Source organism: Pinus tabuliformis, chromosome 6, assembly GCF_031772625.1.
Source record: "Pinus tabuliformis cultivar Carrire ecotype Pingquan chromosome 6, CPIR1, whole genome shotgun sequence".
NCBI lineage: Eukaryota > Viridiplantae > Streptophyta > Pinopsida > Pinales > Pinaceae > Pinus > Pinus tabuliformis.
In genome coordinates, this window is record NC_142292.1 from 169,570,070 (window position 1) to 169,586,078 (window position 16,009).

Consider the following 16,009-nt stretch of genomic DNA (forward strand, 5'->3'; position numbering starts at 1 on the left):
TCATCTCTAGAGCAGGGGTGCTCTGAAGAAAGCAACCTAATACACTAATTTCCCTATCATGAAATTCAATTATGTCTACATAATCCTATATATATGGAGATGAGTGAGTGGGGATTTGAGACGTCGAGGTATGGGATATTTTTTTAAGTTCCTGCATTGCATTTCAAAACCAGAATAAGCCAACTCTGCACTCATTTACAAGGTAAAAGACATAAATATTCATTATGAACATCATCGAAAAAAACCATGGAATAATTTTATGGTCTTTTCACATCTTATAGTAGGTTAAATTTTTTAATTTAGTTCATGTAGATTTTCATTAAGGAATAGATATGAAACAAAGTCATTACTTGGTTTTGTTTCATATCTATTGGATATACTAAATTTGCAAATAGGACATAATAATGAACCAAAACATAATAGTCAACCTAAGATACATCAATATATGCTTTGTATAAAAAACAATTTATGCTATACCTGACAACTAAGTAGAAAATGCAAACATTATTAAACATTGAAACATGTTGTTCATTGCACATGTAAAAGAAAAGCAGAAATTATGTTTTTACCAAGATAAAGTTGTCACCCATTAACAAACATTGGAGATTAGGAAGCCTCTCGAATAACAAATTGAGAAGACACATATTTCTTTAAGAAAAGGCACAACACATATGACCTGCTCCTTTAATGATTTAAAGCTCCCCATCATCTCAATCAATATATCCACAAAGAAATTATATGCATTATCGGGATATGAGTCCATTTCCATTATGGTTGAATTACTTCCACATTGCATATTGAGTCTCAAGATAGAGCATGAAAGCTCTTGAAACAGTATCCCATTCACTCTCAAATATTTTATCATGTATGCCCCTACATACACATACAAGACAACCTGTGTTTACATTGGTTTATATTTTATCCACATACAACCTGCATTTACACTGGTTTCATTGTAAAGCGTTGAAAGTAATAGTAAAATCCAGACTTACATGGTTGTAGTTTGAAGCAATGCAATTGAAGAGCTTTTGTCCATATCTAGCGGCTGTTTGATGCAAATTCAGTGATTTCTCTATTGAGGACCACAAACACAGGGAGTGCACAGAAGGTTGAATACTAATGATCAAATATTCTTTATGGTTTGGCTAGTCGAGTGGGGTGTCCGATCAAATTGGATGAGCTTGCAACTAAGCTTCAAAAGGGGTCTTATGCAAGTGATTTTAAATGATATCCCTTGGAAGCTTCAACAAAATACTCAGTACCATCATACAGAGGACCACCCAAAAATAGACCATCTGATCCTGTCGAAGTTTGAAGAACCATGTCACCCTTTTTTAAATGACCATTGCTACTGTCATTTTGAGAAATTACTTTAATGTCAACACCTGGGATTGCTGGCAACACTAACCCTAAATTTACTTTCCTGGGCACCCCACAAGAGAAGGCATAGTAGGTTGGCACCCATCAGTTTTAACAGCAACGTGTCAACTTCTTGGATAAAACAAGACCTTTTCAAAACTATTTTTCTCACTAGCATTCCTTTTATCTCTTAGAACAAAGACCATTTCATCTTCAAGATTGGCCCAGTGAGTGTACTGATATACAACAATGTTGCTTGGTCCATTAGCACTTGAAACAAGTTTGACATTATTGATCATATCTATAAATGCACCCTCCTTTTGCCATATCTCTACAATAATGCTTCGAGACAACTCATTTGCTTTTGGATAAGAACTTGAATCAACATGTATTTCACCACTCAGTAGATACTTTTCACCATTCATATATATAGGCTTATGATTTAATACATTTAATTCTAATGAAGACATTCCAAAGAAAATGCACGAGTTCAAGAAATGAAGAAATGTGCACACGAGAAGCTTCTAAGAAGATTTTCTACCATCCTTTCTCAATCAACAAATTCATGTGTTCTTTGTTTGGTTGTACGATGTAAGAAGCCACAGGATGAGTAGACATAATACACAACCAATAGCCTTTCTGGATAAACACTATCTCTGAATGATCAGAAACACGAACATTGACATAAATAACCTTTCTCTCCTAACACTAGTCATCATCCCAATCTAACAAATCAGATGAAGGTCCATGTTTTACCTCAAGATGCAATGCACCATGTAGGAATTTATCAAATATGAAGTCACTGCTCTCATTTGTTAAACTTAAAGAGTTAAGCTTCTCTGAACCTAGAGTTCAGCAGCCAGAGAAGTAAGTGATATAGAAACTGAGGAGTCACATCCTTCTTTTTATATAACCGATCCACGGATATCAACAAGGGCCTTTATAAATTCAATGCCAAACATTGGTCTAGTTACTATCAAATCAATATATGATGGTGAAAATTGAAGACCAGAATCACGTTTTTTTGTTGTGGTCAGTGGGGATATTCGAAATTAACCTAGTTGAACCTCGAAGCAGAAGTTTCCCATATCATCAATCCTCTTTAGTTGAGGCTTAACATTGTTTGGCCCATGTGTCAAGCCAACTTAACACTTTCCATAATAGCCATTTGTCACTAATTTTAGGGAACCACAAATATTATAATGTGTTGATTCCATCTTTGGGATTGAAGCCATGATTGACACAACCATGAAATTCTCCAAACTGCTAAACTCGAAGTGATCCTTCTCAACCTTTATTGTGTAGTGTGTTGATATTGCATGATCAAGTTTATATATTTGTGGACATATTTTGTAGCTCTTTCTCATCCATCAACTAATATCTTAACTCCTTCAAAACGGACTCCTTCAGAAGTCACCACAAGTCCTCCAACTAAGAAACCTGTGACCTAAAATGGCTGCGATATATTAACATGATTGTGCTCAACAAGAACCTCTATATATGGAAGTGAAACATGAAATATTGTATTCTTGCCCTTGTAGAATGGCAACAATGTTTATTTTCCACGTGGAATAAAATTAAAAGAAAAATTTCCATCTACATCAGATATTGCATGACAAAGTGCTTGATTTGGCCAAGAAGCTTCTTTGAGGGAACTTCACCTCATGGGCATCATCTAAATAAAGGTATACATGAACACCTAAAATAGTGTTACCCTGAGAAACAACTAAGCCATCCATATCATAATTTGGGACATAAAATACGTCATCTACTACTAGATTTCCAAAGCCCAACTCCATCTCTAGAGAGCATCTTTGGAAAATTGTTAAGAGAACATGAGAATCACGTATTTGAAAGAGAATATTATAGAAAATATACTCTATAAACCTCAATCATTGTACCTCATGCGTAACACCATCCTAGCTAGGATAGACATTAGGTATGACCTTGTATCTTCTTCCTCTATTTAACAATTGGCTCACAGAGCCCACTCTTTCCACTTCTTCACATTTGATTTCATGGAGGGCTATTGTTTACTCCGGACACTCATCCTTAAGGAATCTCCAAACTTATTATGATTATCAAATGAAGGAAAAGAGAGAAAAATATCATGGCCTTTCCTTTTTGAAAAAAAATGTAGTGGGATTTGATATGGCCTGATATTTGTATATTGCTCAAGGATTGATGAAGTTTATGTATTCATGATGGGAAGCAACCAACCTATACTTCCTTGGAGTAATATTTTTAAACGTGTAACTACCTCCCTGTGACATAAACACAACATTAATGAGATCATCGCTGGTGCAAATGAGTTCAACCTTCACATTGGCACCACCTCCATTTATAACTGGACAACTGATGCAGGAGCATCTAACCCCCTCCTTAATCAAAGAAGAATCCAAAGAAGGGCGAAGAGTACGTGGATCAGAGGAGCTGAATCAAAGGAGAAGATAAGGGAAATCTGTTTTAGAACATATTTAAAGTGGATTTAAAACGGATATGACTTACTATTGTTAACAGCCATGCATGCATTATGGAGAGCTTTCGTTGGAGAAAAATAAGGAGAGGATCTGATCGATCCTTCCTATCTAACACTTCTTATATAAATGTAATGTGATATATAGGATAATAGATAGGCATTTGTGAGTGGGCAGAAAGTAATCAAGAGCAAGCTTGTCTCTAAGGCTAGAATGCCTGGAATGTAAATTGTTCTGTATTTATATGAAAACATGTTTTAGTGTTATGTATGCCTGTGTGTTTTATAAATGGGTCAAAACCTATGTTGTAAGTTTGCTGATCGACCATCGATCATTTAAGGATCGATGACGATCTAATTTAACTTTTAACTGTCATGAAAGAAGGTTGTGATAAGATTGTAGAAATGGATTGGAATAGTGAGATTTCAGATGGAACTTGTGCCGAGAATTGTATGAATGAAGACTTTGGAAATCGATTTGCAGTAAAGTGGGTTTAATGGAAATTAAACAATGAAGGGATGGAGGCATATCCGTAGTGACCGAGTTGAAGACCAGGTGGAGACTGTTGTACGCGATGACAGTAATCGAAGAGGAGCGGAGTAAGCTACTTCGCATCGGGACCGGAGAGACTCCCATATTACAATAGAAAAGGATGCGATCAGTTATAAAATCAGTTTTGATGTGAATCGGGTCTGGAGAGTTTGATCGGAGCTATGAAATCAGACGAATCCAAGTCACATAGCAAATTCCAACCTCCGATTCCGATTGAATCGGATCAGAGGGGTTTCATATTTGCATCAGACCGGAGTTGAGGGATATGTGGACCGCCGATGTCTATAGCGGCGCCATATTATTTTAAAAGGCCATATATTGCTATGTATTATATTACCTCGGGGTAGTGAGGTTTTAGACTTATAGTGCATGCTTGAAATGGGTTAAGGGGATGATCGATATTTAAAGATATCCACGGTTCAAAATTAAAAAGGTTTAATGTTTAAAACGCTTTCGACAGGACTTAGTGGGCCCATAACCCACAGGTCAAGGATCGAAATTTTTACATGAAAAGGGATTTTGGCAATACCGCAAGATCTCTTTTCATCAAGTGGTATTAGAGCATGTTGTAGGGAAAAGTATCCGATTCGGATGACCCTATCCCACTCTAAGGGTGATAGTACCTCAGCAACAACTGTAAACAAAACTACTTAAGGTTTACTTCTTTATGAAAGCAAGAGAGAATGAAGAAATGCACTAACCGTTGCCTTGCGCTTAATATTTGCTCCAATCTCTTCTCTTTGCTGCTTGCTCCTAGCTCTTTGCTCTTTTGCTGGCCCAGCTACAATGAGATCCTGCAAAATAACAAAGAAGGAAACTACAAGAAGCATGCATTCATAACTGATTCAAGGATTAGCATAAATCAAATATACAATCATCACAATACATCATTGAAACAAATGCATATAGAAGAACCTCAATAGCTTTTATTAATGGAAGAAGTAAAGTTCTGAGAAGGTTACAACCATTGAAGGCTCCAATCCAACAACACCTCCCAGCAGAAAGAATTTCTCCTCTTCACCTCCTTCAAGCAATCACCCAATAGTTCTATAGTGAAACCAACAGCATATCATTACTTTGCACAAAATTCCAGCCCCCTGAGCTCATAGGAGAGAGCTCAATATATAGATGAATTGAGAAAGGATGAGTCAACTTGCAACTGATGTGTAGCTGCCTTGTGTCCTCTCTCTCTTCAGTTGATCTTCAGTTCTTGAGTCCACTTGGAGAACCTTGCTTCCACTTGGAGAAACAGAGCCTCTGACTCATCACAAGGCGAAATCCCTGATCCAAGTGTCATTTTTGGAAGATTCCAGAGCAATGACTCAGTGTGCCACTTGTCCCATCTCGCTCAGCGCAGGTGGCCTTTGTTCTACCTGCTTTGCAACGCAGGTACACCATGGAGGAGTTGAGTTTCAGCGCAGAAGCCTAGTGGAGCACCTGCTTTGATTTCAGGATTGCTTGTTCTTGAGTGTTTTCAGGTGGAGAACTGATCTGAGAGCTGTTGGTTTGCTGACCTTGTTCCTCTAGGGGTAGGAACATCATGTTTAGGGACTTTGGATCCCTTGGATTATTGACAATTCATGCCTGATGCTGCAAGGCACAAAATTGTCTATAACAGATGCCCCCTAAAGTATGAGGTCGTTTATCGGGTGAAATGCTTTATTAGGAGGATCCGAAGTTCATTCAATCTGCTGAGAAGTGTCCTGTAATAAGATACAATACAATACATTATTTTTCATACTTTTTCATGATCTAGCTGAGGCGGGCATTCCCATGCTCAGCTTTATAAATTCATTTTGGCACATAGAACAGACGATCGTCTGATGGTAGACTAATAATTCTCTGCTGAAATTATCATCCTTTGAGAAGGATGATCATCTGCTGCAATGATGTACACATCAAATGTCTTTATATCCTGAATATATATCGCAGCCCGGATGGATGAAACTAGATCCGGGGTCTTCAATCTCTTCCGATCTTCACTCGATGTACAAGTCGACCCATGTGAGAATTTCTTGAAGTCGAACATGGAAAGACATCGCTTGATTACCGGTCAATGATGTAAACCGTTAACAAGCGCGAGAGGAATCACCGATAAGGATGATGACCCTCAAGGTACAACAGTACAATTCACATGGTGGGAATAAGGGACTTGGCATCGACCACCATGTAAAATCTTCTGGTCGAAGGTCATTGATGTATACCTGTCGCCGGAAGTGAGAAACTTGCCATTAAGGCATGCAAGCTTCAAAGTACTGAAGGGGTTGTTCCTAGATCAACTCCTTGGATAATGAGCTGATGTTGACAAGGAGCGATCCGTCAAAGGAGGGCTTTAATGAATCCCACATCAGTGACACGGAACAGAGCTAGTGATTGTGATGAGGTGAAAACAAACTGTGATGTATGATTCAGGGTGGCGGTCATGAAATGGATGAAGGACAATGTATGGCAGTGGATGGGACACGGTTGACTTTTTGCAGAACAACATCTCTTGAACATATAACGACACTGATGTGATGGATCGGTAGCATTACCCCAAATGTGGATGGTGTGGCGAGGACCATGGTGATGAGACCGGTGAATGGAACAACCCAACCCGATGTGATACGGAGGACAAAGTGTCATGTTCAAGAGCGACTTGCTACCATTAAAGCTGTGAGGTTCTCCCAACTTTTCCCCAGTCATTGCTGACCAGTACCTCTTTATTTTTGTCAAGCTTGAGGAGGATAACATATGCTTGTTCTATAACCCGCCCTTCGGGCAAGCCCATCGCTATGTTTTAACGAGCCTAGCGATAGGGAAACTCGTTCTCGTCTAAAGACAAGTTTGTCGCTATTTAATGAATTTAACGAGTCTAACGACAAGGATAACTCGGTCCTTTTCATTTTTAGAGAGTTTGAAAAGGTACATAAAGTCAACTCCAGAATTCCTTTTTCGTCATCTAATCCCTTCAGTCCGAAAAAGTATAAAACAATACAGAAGGGATGAATTTTTGATTGCTTTAACGAGCCGAACAAAACAAGCGCTCGATCTTTTTGTGCAATAATCCCTCAGGTCCAAAAAGATTAAAATCTAGAGGAGGGATAGCTTTCCAGTCGCTTTAACGAGCTGGAAGGCCAAAACTCGGCAATCTTTTCATATTTTACGAGTCAGTGAAAAGAGCTTAAAGACGACTCGTCTTTCGAGGAACGAGTGATGAACAGGGCAGCAGCAGATTCCAGGTACAGGTTGGAATATTCCAATCACGGCAGTGTCACAAAGATGGCTTAGTGAAATCACTCTTCGCAGCTGTTCCTCAAAATGGGTAAACAAACATATGGAGATGAACAATTGGCCAAATGAATGGATGGAGGTGAGACTGCAAGAACACGACCAAGGGCTTTAATATGGCTGTCAAAGGTTACATTTACCAAGGTTATTTACCGGTTCATTTTTTCTGGGTGAGCTTGAACTCTAGAGGAAGATTGCTCACAACTTATGTTTATTTTTTAACGAGCATGAACTATGTGCTAAAACTGCTCGGATCTTGCGTTTATTTTTTAATGAGCATGAACTGTGTGCTAAAACTGCTCGATTATATGGTTTACTTTTGATTTTTTACCATAACTAGCTTCTCTTTTTCACTGATAGCACTGCATTTTCAAATTGCTGCAACAAACTAGTTAGAAATGAGTAATATTTACTTGAAAAATGAGATTAACACATTAATATTTACCTTGAACTACGTAAAAAAGCAAATAAAAAGGGTTTTTACCTCTCACTTTACCATTTCATTTGCATTTTGCTTGTTGGAGCTTTGGAGGAGCCTCTTTCCCCTTGATTTTCACCAGCTGATTCTGGGAGATTCTGCGGACGATTTTCGGCGTCGTTTGGACCGGGTAGGAGCTAAACCTTAGCTCTTCATTTTCATGGTTTCATTTTCCTATTTTATGCCTGTTTTGTTGTTCTATTGAGCCTCTAGGGTTTTGCCAGGGCGCCCTCTGATCAGCGCAGGTTCCCCATTCAAAAACTGCGTTGGGATTCAAGCTGTTTGAAGGCAGCTTGTCCCCCAATGCAGGTAGTACACTGGGCACCTGCGTTGGGGCATAAAAACAACAATTTTTCACAGATTTTGATGAAATTTTCGCCAGTTTTTCATCAATTTCAGGAGCTGACTCATTCTCTTGTTTGTTTTGCAGGGATTCTTGATCAAGATGGCCCTCACATGGCGAGAACGAGAACATGAAGAAGAAGATATGATTGCCCTTCATGATCCTGTTACGGTGGGCGCGCTACGAGACTGTGGTATGCTGAAGTTTTTCCGTATCTCAAGCATGAGAGCACAGATTTCACTACTGCAGTATATGCTTGATGCTTGGGATCCTGTTAACCAAGTATTCCAGATCAGTAACAAACCTATTCCATTGACCGTGATAGATATTTACTTCTTGACTGGCTTGTCAAGGCGGGGTGCCCCCATTTCTTTATCTGGTACAGTTCGGGGGAATGATTCCGTGAGAGACTATGTCCGCCAGTATTGCAGGGAGGGGTCCCAGCCGAGCAGAGACGGTGAGGTAGTCATCCGTGATGTTACTAGCAGGCCTCTCAGGTCTATTCTGTATACCCTTGGTAGGATGGCCGATTTTCATTCTGGTTGTTTTGGATGATTCATATGTACACTTTTTATGATGTGTCCTTTTTATAAATGTTGCAAATGTCTATTTAACACATAGTTTGCCAATGAGTCGGTTAATGTGTTTAGATTTCTTGAAATATGTTGATATTGAATTGAATCAAATCGTCTTTCCAAGATCTTTACTCTTAGGAACATGCGATAAATAGCTGGATTGCGAACAGAATATATACCATTGAGTTGTCGTATTACGAGCTGTGAGTCTAGCCTGACAATTAGTTGGCATATGCCACGTGTGATGGCATCAGAGAGTAGTTCTATCAACACGCTATACTCAGCGATGTTATTCGTTGATTGCCCAATACATACACCTCTGAAACTTACTAACTCGCCACTTGGATCAAAAATGGCCCATGCTGCGGAGGATAGGTTCCGCGAACTACGACTCGCTCCGTCGGCATATCCAACACATGTCTCCATAAGGTTTGACATTTGCAACGAAAAAAGGGGAATCACTCAACCAGAACAAGAACTTTGGCGAAAACAAAATACAACAAAAGCATGCAGGTTACTATTTAAGCATAGTAACGCTTGAGGTACAGCCCGTTCCGGGGCTGCACCAGTGGAATTCCGTCGTAATATATTAACTCGTAGGCTCCTTTTGCTAACACTCTTTTAACAATATAGGGGCCCATCCATAAGGAATTGAATTTACCTGCTCCTAATTTATCGGATTCTTGGTCATAAAGCAAGACCAAATCACCTTCTGAGAAGACACGGGGTTTGACATTTTTGTCGAACTGAGCCTTGACTCGTTTCTTATGGGCTTCGTTAGCCAAAGCAGCATCACGACGGGTTTCATCCAAGTGGATTAATTCCAAGAAACGAGCCTCTTCTTCCGAAGTTCCGGGGAGGAGATCAATTGCGAGTTTAAGCGACGAAATTTCGCACTGGATTGGTAAGACTGCTTCCAGGCCATACACCAATTGAAAAGGTGTGAACCCGGTTGCGTTCTTTACCGATGTTCGGTAAGCCCACAAGGCTGAGTACAGGACTAGGTGCCACCTTCTTTTATGAACCCCGATCATCCTTTGCAACATACGCTTCAGGAACTTGTTGATTGCCTCAACTTGTCCGTTCGCTTGTGGATAATATGGGGTAGAGCTGTCGTGAGATAGCCCTAGCTTGGCAGCTAATTCGACCATCATGTGATTGTGAAAATGCGATCCATGATCCGTAACTATAGCCTGTGGTACGCCGAACCTGGTGACTACATGATTGAAAAAGAAAAGGGCAGCTGTTTCGCCAGTGTTATCCAATGTAGGCATCGCCTCGGCCCATTTGGTAAAATAGTCAACAACGACTATAATATACCCATGCCCCCCGGTCGAGGTGGGGTTACATTGCATGAAGTCGATGCCCCACTTGGCGAAGGGCCCAACAGCAACTATCGGCTGTAAAGGAGCGGGTGGTCGTCTGGTTTTGCTATCAAAGATTTGACAGGCATGGCAACTTCTGACGGCGGTTATGCAATCTTTGAACATGGTTGGCCAGAAGTATCCTGCTCGTAAGATTCTTTGTGCTGTGGCATATCCAGACTGATGTCCCCCACATGCGCCTGAATGACAATCATTCAGGGATTTTTCGGCCTCCTCATGGGTAAGGCACCTCCTCAGAACTGTATCGACACCACGACGGTAAAGCGTATCACCGACGATCATGTAGTCTTTTGCTTGGTATCCTATACGTTTTTGTTCGGAGCGAGAGGTGTTAGGCCTGAACCTTTGGGTCTGGAGATAAACTATGATATCTCCGTACCACTCATCGGTTGCAGATATCAGAAACAAACTTTCATCCACGATTGACTCATTTGATGTTTCATCGTTGGACAATGATGGGAGATCACACAATAATTCTGCGAAAACTAGAGCTTTCTTCGATTTGGATTTTACAAATTCCAGATCAAACTCTTGAAGGATTGCTATCCATTTTGAATATTTGCCCCCCAGCAACTGTCGCGACAGTATATAAGTCATGGGGTTGCAATCTGACAAAATGGTAGTTTTCCGAAAGAGGACATAATGTCGAAATCTTTGAATCGCTTGAACAGCTACAAGCGCTAGTTTTTCAACATAAGAATATTTAATTTCTGTATCGTTTAAGTTTTTACTTAAATAATAGATGGGATGTTCTATTCCATCGAATTCTTGAACTAAAACCATTGCAATGGTCGTATCTGCTGCAGCTAGATACAGGTTAAAATCTCTTTGATAGTCTGGGGCGTACATTAATGATGCTCTTACTAGACAATTTTTCAGAGCATCAAAGGAAGCTTGCGCCACCTGGTCCCAGATGAAAGGTACATCCTTTTTCAAAAGACGAGTATAACCCTTAGCAAGTTCTGCGTAATTTGGAATGAACCTCCTCAGAAAGTTTGCTTTCCCTTGGAGTTTCTGAATCTGAAGCAAATTTGAAGGTGGAGGCAAATTAATGATTGCCTGAACCTTGCATGGGTCGAGGCGAATCCCATCCTTAGAGACTACAAAGCCAAGTAAATGACCAGAACCGACGCAAAACACACATTTGTGTGGATTGAGTCTTATCTTGTAGTGTCGGCAACGTAGAAATATTGCTCTCAAATGCTGTGGATGATCAGTCCGCTTTCGCGAATGAGCCGGAAGGTCGTCGAGATATGGTTGAACGATGTTCTTGATGTCATGGAAGGCATAATTCATTGCCCTCTGAAATGTCGCCCCTGCGTTCTTTAAACCAAAGGGTAATTTCCGATAAGCGAATGTGCCCCACGGACAAATAAATGCAGTCTTTGACTGGTCCTGTGGGCGGATATTTATTTGATTATACCCGGAAAATCCATCCATAAAGGAAAAGATTTCACATCCGGCGCATTCATCAATTATCTGGTCGATGAAGGGTGTAGGGTAGTTGTCCTTCGGACAAGCTTGGTTTACATCCCTATAATCGACGCACACTCTTATCGTCCCTTGTTTTTTCATAACAGGGACAATATTTGATACCCAATCGGTTAGAGGAACCGGGTAGATGAATCCAGCATGGAGAAGTTTCTCAACCTCTGCCTTAATGGCAGTGGCTTTCTTAGGATGTACCTGTCGAAGCCGTTGTCTTACTGGTTTGACATCAGGATACATTTTAATTTCATGTTCAACGATACTCGAGTCAATGCCTGGCATTTCATCATATGACCACGCAAAGACATCTCTAAACTCGCGAAAGAGAGCACCATATATTTCCAGTTCTGAAGGGGAACAAATTTTGCCGACATGAATATTCTCTACAACATCAGGTTTTGTCGAGATATTTATGGCTATAGTCTCTTCAATATTGGATAGGTTTCGCTCGGAATCCACCGTATTTACAGTATTTGTTAGGAATTCAAAAACTGAAGGGTGGTATAGGTCGTGTCGAGTATCTTCTTCATATTCCGGAAGAAGGGAACGATGGTGGTGATCATTCCATGGTGCTCCCTCAATCAACATTGATTGTAAGATTCCTTCGTCAGTCCCATGTACTTTCGACCAAGGATCTAATGGGGTACCATATTCTCTAGATCTATCTACCCAAACGCTCGAAGAGCGCTGATTGGGATTTTCCTCCCAGGCATGAAACATTGATTGCTACAATATTTCAATGGGGCTTGGTGGCAAAACCATTGCATGATCCATAGCGTCTCTGTCTTCTGTGACATTCAAGGTGGATACCATATTGCATGTTGCTACAAACGGTACATTTTCCATGCAAATAGGAGGTGGTAGCGCGAAAGTTCCCATCATGGTGGGATCTTTCAACAGACCTACTCCAATATCCTGAATCGACTGGTCACTGCCATGGATCATAGGAACGCTTCCTGTAACTTGTGAACCATTAGGGAGGAAGTTTTGTTGATCGACGACCGTAATCCCTCCTTCAAAGGGGAATGCGATCTTCCTAAAATAAGTCGACACAACAGCTTGCATGGCATAAATCCATGGCCTTCCCAGTAGGATGTTATAGTCAAGATTGCCATCGATGACTTCAACATCTATTTCTACTATTTTGCCCCCTAGTTCAACTTTCAGGTTACTAAGGATACCGTAAGGGGTATATATCCTTCCGTCGAATGCTTTTAATGTTGTCGATGATCGCGACAAGGTTGGAGATCCTAAAGTTTTCCAGCAACTCATCGACATAATACATGTCGATGCTCCCTCATCAATAATCGTTCGATGAACTGTTTTGTTGAGGGCTTTCACTTGGACGAGGAAAGCTAGTTGAGCTGGTAACTGAGGATCATACCCTTTGTGATCAAAGGATACCAGATTGGAATCTTTAGGATCCACCCCACCAATTGCTGATAACAATGCCTGCCTTTGGGATGGGCAATGTTGTAGTACCTCAAGAGTTGACATAGCAGATGGCGATTGCGCCAAATCTTCCACTATGTTATAATGCTGTGCTGCTCTGGCACGAGGATTAAATGTCGACTTGTGTACTACTCCCTTTGGCGGTTTTATCGTTAATTCATGCGTGATGGGGGGTACAACTTCTGCCGAAGTTGTTGTCGAACTGCTAGGTTGATCTTTACCTTTATCGTTCGACACCTGTGGATTCCCGTAATCTTTGTTCCTTGTCGAAATCAAAGCATCATTTTGCTGTTTTGAAACCGACAACATAAGCACTTGAGATGGGGAAGCGTTTCCGCTATCAACCAGATTTTGACCTGGGTTAGGAAATGGATCATTTGACACAGTTGAGGTATGAGGACTCTTAAAGAACCTCCTCAGCTCAGCTTTGAATGGGCAATTCTTAGTGGTATGATCCTTCTCATCGCATATTTGACATGGATTAGGTTTCCTATTCCCAGGAGGGTTCGAAGAATTTTTATTAGGGGATGACTCACCTTGTTTATTCTTCTTCCCTTTGTTTTGCTTCTTCTTGCTCCCTGGTTGATTGGTTTCTTTGCTCTTATCTGTTGATACGGCATTTACTTCCGAAGCAAGAATTTCTTCATGCGCATTTTGATTCGAATCCTTACGGGCCTTCTTTTGATTGGCCTTTTTCGGATTCGAGTTTTCCGTGCCAATCACGCCATCGCCGGCATGAGAGTCACTATTCGATTTAGGAGGAGGGATTGAAAACTCTGGTCTAGGGGCGTCTGGTATCTTGTCATAGAGCGTGTCGGACTGAGTATATACTAAGTCCAAATATTGCGCACGAGCAATAACCTGCTCTTCTGTTACGACTCCTCCCTTCGCCACATCTTCCGTTATGGCCGGAAGTAACGACTTTATAAACCACTAAGCTAAAAGCTGATCAGGAACATACGTTTTAACCATTCTTCGTCGACGTCGCCACTCATGTATATGATCTGATATATGAGTTGCGGTTGTCTGCTTGAAGTTGGTCAATATCTCTGTTCCCGTTTCATACCTTATTGGTAATTGAAAGTGGGTTAAGAATGTCGTGGCAAGGGAGCTAAAATTGTCGAACGAAGCTCTTGGCAATTCTATATACCATTTCGCCGCTGGACCTGTCAATGTCCTCTGAAAGAGGCGAAGCCTTATCGAATCATCATTTAAAGTGTTCGACGAACACCATAGATGAAATGTCATCACATGATTCGACGGGTCTTCACCTGGATTTCCATTGAATTTAGGAATGTCGGATGGAAGTTTGTGCGGGATCACTGGCCACCATGTGGCGTAAGCGATTGGATCATTGGTTAACCGATGTAAATCAGGCAACTCTAAAGTCGCCACGAATGGTAACTGTTGATTCAAGTTAGGGGAAGCGTAACCAGGGTACGATGGAATTGCCTGAACAGTTGGTCTTTGCATACCAGCATAATGGAGTTGATGTTGGTATGATTGATACGGTTGATGGACTTGACCACTATAAAGTGGTTGATTTTGACCATTTTGGATATATGGTTGTCCAGTATTCGCAAAGATTTGTTGTTCAGAACCTTGGTACACTTGTTGCTGTTGGTATTGTACTATCCACGGTTGCGATACCATGGGTTGTTGTGCTACACTAACCATTGGACCAAGATGTGGGGTAATTGTACTTGTGTCGCCCCACCAGTAGGCGATTGTGGTTGGGTCGCAAGGTCAAGGGGCTGTTGCCTGAGAACCTGAGAAATCTGAGGTTGACATACAACAGGCATCGTTTGAACTTGCGACACGGTTACAATAGCCGGTGTAGTTGGGATGTTCGTCACAGGTACACACTGTTGCATAGAATATACAACTCTTGGTGGTTGGGATAGCATAGGTACCCAACTACTCGTTGCAATTCCACCATAACTTGAATAAGGTTGAGAACTCCCGTATGGGTACCCTCCCGGAGGGGGTAATGAAAGGGCATACTGCCCCCCATACGGTGGTAATCCAGAACTCAAGGTAATTGATTGTCCTGGAGGACTGGATGGTCTAAATTGATTCCCAAAAGGGTCAATTTGATGAGTCTCACCATAAGAGTTACCAGACATTACTCCGGAACAAACAGGAACAGACCATACTGCCGAGATAGTCCCTTGGTGGACTCCTTCTAGCGATTGAGAGCTAGTTGGGACAGATGGTATGCCGGCGAACATTGTTGGATTTGCAGCAGGTAATTCTGTCGTCGCCGTGTCATTTGACACAGTCCTAGATGTCGACGGTTGTTCAGACATTTTGAGTCTATCCAATTGATTGCCTAGTGATTCTACAGGAACTTCCACTGGTGATGGACAAACTTCTATTGTAGCAGGAAATAGAGTGACCCCTACTCCAAAATGAGTTGGAGTGGATACTTGCGGTTCCTCTATAATTTCCTCTATCGCAATCAGACCAGGTGGAAGAGGAAGACCGTCAGGTCCGTAAAAGATTTCCCGTGCCGAAGAAGGGGTTGTATCGACAGCGACAGATGTTTGAGGAACAAAACTCTCTGGACCGGTTACAGATGGAACTGGTTCAGTTATACAAGTATTTGCCCCCAGACTAGGATCAGTATT